Raw genomic sequence first — 7,519 nt, forward strand, 5'->3', positions numbered from 1 at the left:
TTTTTAAGACATGTTTCCCTGAGCTCTGTGCCTCATGCATGCATTGGTAACCTCAGACGATGTATAACTCCTATCCTCTCGTGTAGAAACTAGGTCCCTGTTACGTCACGTGGAGTGGAATCTGACGTGGAGTGGAATCGCATGGGTGCCAATGTGGCCCTTTTCAAATGAGGATAAAAATGGACCATTGCCATTCGTCTAACCCAGTATTTCTAAAACAAAATAATTTGTATATTATGAATACACTAATGGTGGGTAACGAATCGCAATCAATGCCTTTCGTTTTCTTTGATGAAGGAAACTACCCTATTGTTTGGGAAGCCCATCTTAGGTTTGAGCCTACTGTTAATGTTATGTGTTGAATTTATGGAGCAATTTGTGTTAAATTCTATGGAAATCGCAGTGGGTATTTCTCAGAATGATATCAGCTTTACTCGGGAGTGGATTGAAGTCATTGTTATGGAGGTTTATTACTTTCCACGGCACATTTTTAGTAATCAATATCTTTAAATTATAATGAGCCGAGGTCTGAAATGGGGAGACTAGCGACTTAAAGATCAATTATTATCAATTATTTTTTAAATATTGTTTATGAAGATGGTGGAGTGAAGACTTTCCCTTAAGGGTCACTGTAAAGATTACCATCCTTTCAATTTTTTTCAGAAATAATGGGGTGCGGTTATCCTCTCCCCATTCTTAATAGGGTGGTTTCCTTTTATTTTTTATTCCCTAAATTAAAATATTATTACTACTGGAGTACGTATTTCATGCTTTTAGGTTTTTAAATGACGATATCTATTTTTTGCGATTAAATGAAAAGTGAAAATTTTCAAGCGCACGAAAATTCGATGGCTAAGTATGAATGCCGGGTAAAGCCCGTGTGATGTCATTCTGGTTCCCGTTGCTGCAAAGGCCTTGGGGCGAGGACTTGTGCGCTGTTAGGTGCAGGCTGCTAGCAGGTAGCAGAGTACCCTGCTAGAAGGTAGTGCTGGGCTTAATTATGGATTATTAATACCTTATCAAACGAAGTGAACTTTCCGACCTTAGCCAGTTATAATAGGTGATTATTAAGAGATGTTTCCATGATCTCTGTGCCTAATGCATGCATTGGTAATCTCAGAAGATGTAAAACTCCTGACTACTCGTATAGCATCTCGGTCGCGTGGAGTGGCATCGCATGGGCACCAATCTGGCCTTTTTCAAATGCGGTTAAAATTGACCATTGCCATTCGCCTAAACTGGGATTTCTGAAACCAAATACTTTATACATTATGAATACACTAATGGTGGGTAATGAATCGCAAACAATGCCTTTCATTTTCTTTGATGATGGAAACAACCCTATTCAGTACTGGCTTCAATATCATTCAATTTATTTTTATGTGTGTCATACTGTTTTTATATTGGGGGTATGGTGAAAAGAATCAAGATAAAATTTTTTTAATGTGGGTGAAACGTTTTGTTACTATCAACTACAAATGCATTATTGCCACCATGCATTATTAATATATTTTACCACACTTTCCTTAACGGGCAATGTTTCTGTAAAAATCTCTCAAATTCACATTGAGCTTATTCTCAAATCAAAGCAAAAATCTAACTTCCTCAATCCAGTATTAATCACAATTCTTTATCCAATTTCTTTGTCCTTGGCCCAAAAATAGAATTGGTAAGTACAGCAGCCAAATTATCACTAGACTGAATGCTTTCCAAGCCTACACTGCTTGCTTGCATTGCAAGCTTTCCAAGCTATACGACCTTTCCAAGATACAAAATCATCCTTTACTTTTTCCTCAATGGCTTGGATTCTAACATCATTTTGCTTGGCTTGTTACAGAAAATTTTGTTTGAATATTTGCCATGTGCAAAGCATATCTGAAGAGACTTACTCAGTGTATGTGAGTAATTTTTCTCGGGTTCCTGCTGGGGTTAAAAACTCCTTTGTCTCCAATGTTTTGAAGAGCGCATAGCTCATCGTCCTCTGAGTAGTCTGTTGCAGGGATTGAACAACCATAGGCTAGTATGCGATTGCCCAAAGGACAAGCCAGATGTGATTGGTGGATATACCTAATGATTGGGTTCCGTGATTAGCTGAGGTTGATTCCTTGGTCACCGTTAAAACTTTTTCTTTTTGTCACTGGAATTTCAATTGCTTATTTCACTACCCTATCCCAAAATCCTCGGACAAGGCCAATTAGATGAAGGATCTGGTACTTTCCTGGCGAATCTTGTTGATGAAGTCTTCATGGGAAATCAGCCGGGTCAAGATTGACATTGCTGCCAACGTTTAAATGGCCTTCTCAGCCACCGTCTTCAGGGCGAAGACGATGACAGAGAAGGCCATTGAAACGCTGGCAGCAATGTCAATATTGACCCTGCTGATTTCCCGTGAAGACTTCATCAACAAGGCCAATTAGGTTTCATCTCTTCTCATTTGATGGCATAGTTATTGTTGATAGCGTGCTCTTCAACCACCAACTTCTCACGTTGGGCAAGACTGAGGTGCCGTTGATTCTCCTTCATTCTGGTTTCTAAGGTCCAGGATATTTCCCCAATATAAACTTCCCTGCACTTGTAAGGGATTCAATATATGCCCGGAACCTTAAGACCTGCAACTGTGGAACAGTCTGCCCTGAATCGATTGTGGTGGAAGATGGACTGTCTTGATGCACAAAACATTTCGAGTTGTCTTGTGTCCATTCCATCACATTCTTTTGTGATATTTAGTAAAACTGATCCCATACCATGAATCAATGCTTGAATTTTCATCTTCCTAATTCACCATTCCAGAATTTGTCTACTAAAGATTTCAAGTTTAAAGTCATTTAATGAGTATCCTGTAATAAGCAAGTCACAGTGGCAGTGATTGGATACAGTCAAAGGAATTAGATCTAAGAGCTATTGCTCACTGCAGGAGTGGATCACTATATGTGGTATACGCTCAGCCTCCTTGAATGGAAAAAGTGATGTACTTTTGAATAATCTTGCAACACACTATATGTGGTATACGCTCAGCCTCCTTGAACGGAAAAAGTGGATGTACTTTTGAATAATCTTGCAACACATAATTGGCCACCGAGAACTATTAAATGAGCTCTTGCCAATCAGCAGCAAGTGCTCAGGTGTATAGGGGTTGCATCCAGGGGGAAATTCCAATGCTGTTGTGGTAGTCCTCTTTGAGTCCTCACTCCCTTTGCATGAACATTGTGAAGGGGATGAGGTTGGCTGTGATGGATTGTAAAGGCAGATTTGGAGGCATTCAAAGTGGATGTGTTACCCATTTCCTGGATGTGTTACCAAGGTAGGTGAATAATTCCACTTGCTGCAATCTATTGCCTTTGAGACTAACATTAGCTGTTTTTTTCATAATCAAATGTTATCCTGTCTTTTATATAATGTCATCTTTATTACAAGCGAATTTAGGACTTGATAGTCCTCCCTTACAATTAACTCGTTTGTCAATCACATACATCCATGTCCTGGATGGTGGTACGTCCAGCCAGGCAGGATTCAAACTCTCGACCTCCAGGTTGGCATTCGGCGATGTTACCCCGGCATCACTGAAGTCCTTATTATCATACTCCTGATTAATTTCCAACAGGTTCAGTGAGGTCTTTATAGGCATTGAGGTTGAATTAATAAGGAAAATTTTCCATTTATAACAATGTGAGAAAATCCTTGGAATTAGACGGGTCAGCTTAGTTGGCTGTCTCATGAGACAAGATGGCCCAATGAAGAAAATCATCAACAGGCGGGAAGGTACTCGATGAAAGTACCTATGCTGTGAGGCAGTTGGCATCACTCATGCTAGTATCAGCAATGTCATATTCATGCCTGCCAGTTGCTCTTAATTCTCCATAGCGTAATAATTAAGTGTTCCAACTGTAGGTCATTTTGTAAAGAGGAAGGGAAGATGAACAGCAGATTGGAAAGCTGTATCAAAACAATATTTTGATTGCTGACTAATTATGATGATGATGGACAAAACTTGGCTAGGACCCAGATTTTCACGTCGCATGGATCTACATGATACATGTGTTGGTCATATCTTTTCTAGCCAAGATGGTGTTATCATAAGCTATGTAGTATGTAATTGATTTTTCTTCCACCTTGTAATACCTCGTCTTGGATTCTGTTCAGACCTTTCACATCAAAGTACTTATGTAAGACTTCATCCTGGCTTTTCATTTTTTGGCTTGACTTCTCTTCCTTCTGAAATCCATAGTGTTTTCTGGTGAGCTCAAGGGGCTTAAGTATTCTGATTGTCGTGGATGAGCTACTTGATCATTTTGTCTTATGCCATTCTAAGTTTTTGGAGGAGGGAGTAATGGAGGTATAACTATGGAAGAACGAGTTATTCTCCTCCTCCTTCCACGGTATAACTATCCCATCTTCGCAGCAATTCCACTGCATGATAGTATCTAAGCAATGAGGTAGTTTGCATCGCTCATGGCTAGTACCAGCAATGTCATATTCATGCGTGCCAATCGCAGTTAATTCTCCATAGCGTAACAATTACGTGATCCAACGGTAGGTCACGACCACCTTCCCGCTGAGAATTCAATGTCAATCGTCATTCATAGATTTCGTCATATGCAGGATAAATTTTATAAATCCGAAGAATTATTTTGGCACATGAGACCCATCGTAATACTTTGATTTACTAAGTTCTTTCACATAGCGATAAGAGGCTACTAAATAACTCCTAAATATCATTTCTTGAGACAATCGAATTAAACCATTAGGGCCGGAGTCAAAATCATGCCAAGTCATTCACTGAAAGTTTCGAGTAAAAGTAAACACCGGCGCTGAGAAAATAACTTTCGTTCTACGGTAGGTAGGGTTTTAAAATAACATTCAAATATAACGCAACTCCTTCTGCAAATACAACGTCGTCGCACACTCAGAATTGAAATGATCTTTGACATTTTCGCAATTCAGAAACACAATATTTGATTGGTGGAGTGTTTAAGCGTAGCCTACGTTATATACAAGGCCGTCCAACGTCGGGAAAAGGCTGGGACAGCGCACGTAGTTGAGTCTTCGGCCGGTAGAGGCGCTCTTTTGAGAACATGAATTACATGAGATCTTACGGGAAATAGCAACGGAACTGATGAAATCACGTTATTTTTATCTTAAGAGAGGCTCTAAATTCTTTCTAATACTTGTAAATCTACATAATACCCAGCAAGCCACCTTTAGGGTGTTTGGCAGGGGAAAATAATGAAGAATGAGAAAAAGCGAGGATATTTATTTTAAGGAGGTCTCGAGAAAATTAGTCCTAAGGCGATTGATTTTGGACCCTATTGCAAAACATTTTTCGATGGAAATGATTACTCACTAACCAAAACTTACCAAATATACAAGAATTGCCATGAGAAAAAAATCACCTGAACCGGGAATCGAACTGCGGTCATACCGCCATGCGCGTCTTTAGGGCAGGGTTGAGACTCTTAACCGGTCGTGAAGGGGCCATAACTAGGACTTTTGTCAGGGGGTGCAACGATCAGTTTGCCACTATCCCTCCCGTGATCCCCTTCTCTCTTCCACCCCTAAAATATAATACCTCTGTAATCCATTTTTTTATTGTGCGTTAGTTGAAATTACTCGCCGTATGTATGCTGTGAAGAACTTTTATTAATATTAGTTTAAAATGATTTTTAATTATTTTGGCTAACTAATTTAATTATGAAAGTTAAATAACTTTTCTAATAAATGTTTCAAAATTTTCTGCTCCCCTCTCTGAAATCTTCGCCAGAGGCACACGCCCCCCTGCAACGCCCTAGCTCCAGTCTTGGGTTGCGGCTTCATTGAAGTCCTTTTTTCCCGCGTTGACATCCTTGACGAACCACAAGGGTTTAAAATCTAGCAGTGACGGATATAGATCTGCACCAACTAGGTGGGGGCCTATCTTCGTGAATTACTACACAACCAGGGGAATTTCCCCCAAGCCGAAGGGGGGTTCGGGGATTTTGAAAGTTAGGATTTTCCAGACTCAAAAACGGCTGTTTTAGACTAATTCATTGATAAAAAAGACACTATATTATGCAGGCGTAGTAGATCGTTTTACCAATGCCAAAGCGTTAAAATAGGCCCTATAAGGTTAAAAATAATTTGTATTTTGACTCGTTATAGTTGGTAAATTTGCCGGAAAATTTTGCTATCTGCTTTACGTCAAAGTAGTGACATATGAAAATTTCAATTTTTATCTATAGCGTATGTTACGACTCCTAAGCATCTCCCATCCCCATGGATCCGCCACTCTCATCTTGTACCATGAGCCTCGGAACAATTGCCACGGGAATCAAAGAAAGTCTGCTCAGTGGCCCGGAAATCCAAGATCACAGCCTCGATTCCCGGTTCAGGGGAATATTTTCTCATGGGAAATTCATGGATATATCACCGTCGTTCACGCAATCTCACGTGGAGGGGAGGGGGGTCCTGGCAAGCATCACGTCATTTTTTCCGCAAGAAACAGCGTACCCAGCCTACCTAGACCTAGGGGGTCGAACCGATTCTCACCCAATCTCACGTGGAGGGGAGGGGGGTCCTGGCAAGTATCACGTCATTTTTTCCGCAAGAAACAGCGTAAAATTGTAAGAAAACTGGGTGGAATTGAGCAAAACGTGTTCCTCTATTAAACTAGTTAAATTATATTTTTTGTGGGAATTTTCACAGATGGCCAACGTTCATTCAGAAGACTATACCATTGCGCGCCTTGTGACCCCATTTCGGCCTCTATTCCTTAGCTACGATTCTAGTCACACCCTTGAGAACATGAGAAATCAGTTTCTTGACCGTAGACTGACATCTGACGGAGTAAACGTTTCCAGTGACTTCGTCAAGTTACTCTACCGACAGCAGGAAAACAGTGAAACATGTCAAGAACTTGAATTTCAAAACTTTCTACCTCTCTGCGATAGAGTAAATGACTCTGAAGATTGCAAATCACTGTTGCTTATCAGGAAACTCAATGACATTTCTAAGGGCCATGAAACTCCTGCAACGCAACCGGAAGATCTTCTCGAGATATTAAGTAGACCTATTCCAGGTAAGGTTACTGTAAAAGTGTTTGTCGACTGATTAATTATTTGATAGTTAATTAATTATTATTAACAAATTTCCCCAAGTGATCATCGCTTATATATTTGAAATATATATGAGAGAAGCTGCAGTAGCTTTCGTGGCGGGTTACCTAGTCCGAATCGCAGAGGAGAGAACTGAATGTATAGGGTGTCTGGAACCTCTCGCCGCATGTCAAAAAAGTGCTCCCTCACTGTTATTAGTGAATCATTTGAATAGATCATAGATAGATTGTTATCCTAGAAAAAACTTTACATATTTCTCAGTGTAAGCAGTGCGCAAACTTGACAGCAAAATTTTATATTCGGGCAGTACTCTTTCTGCAACGCCAGCTACTTGAAGAACAATTACTGACATTCATTTTACCAAGATTTCTGAAGAAATTTGCTTGTAAGCAATGCACAAACCCGGTATTGCTTCGTGTAATATTACAAAA

The sequence above is a fragment of the Ischnura elegans genome, chromosome 3 (assembly GCF_921293095.1).
Source record: "Ischnura elegans chromosome 3, ioIscEleg1.1, whole genome shotgun sequence".
In the NCBI taxonomy this organism is placed as follows: Eukaryota; Metazoa; Arthropoda; class Insecta; order Odonata; family Coenagrionidae; genus Ischnura; species Ischnura elegans.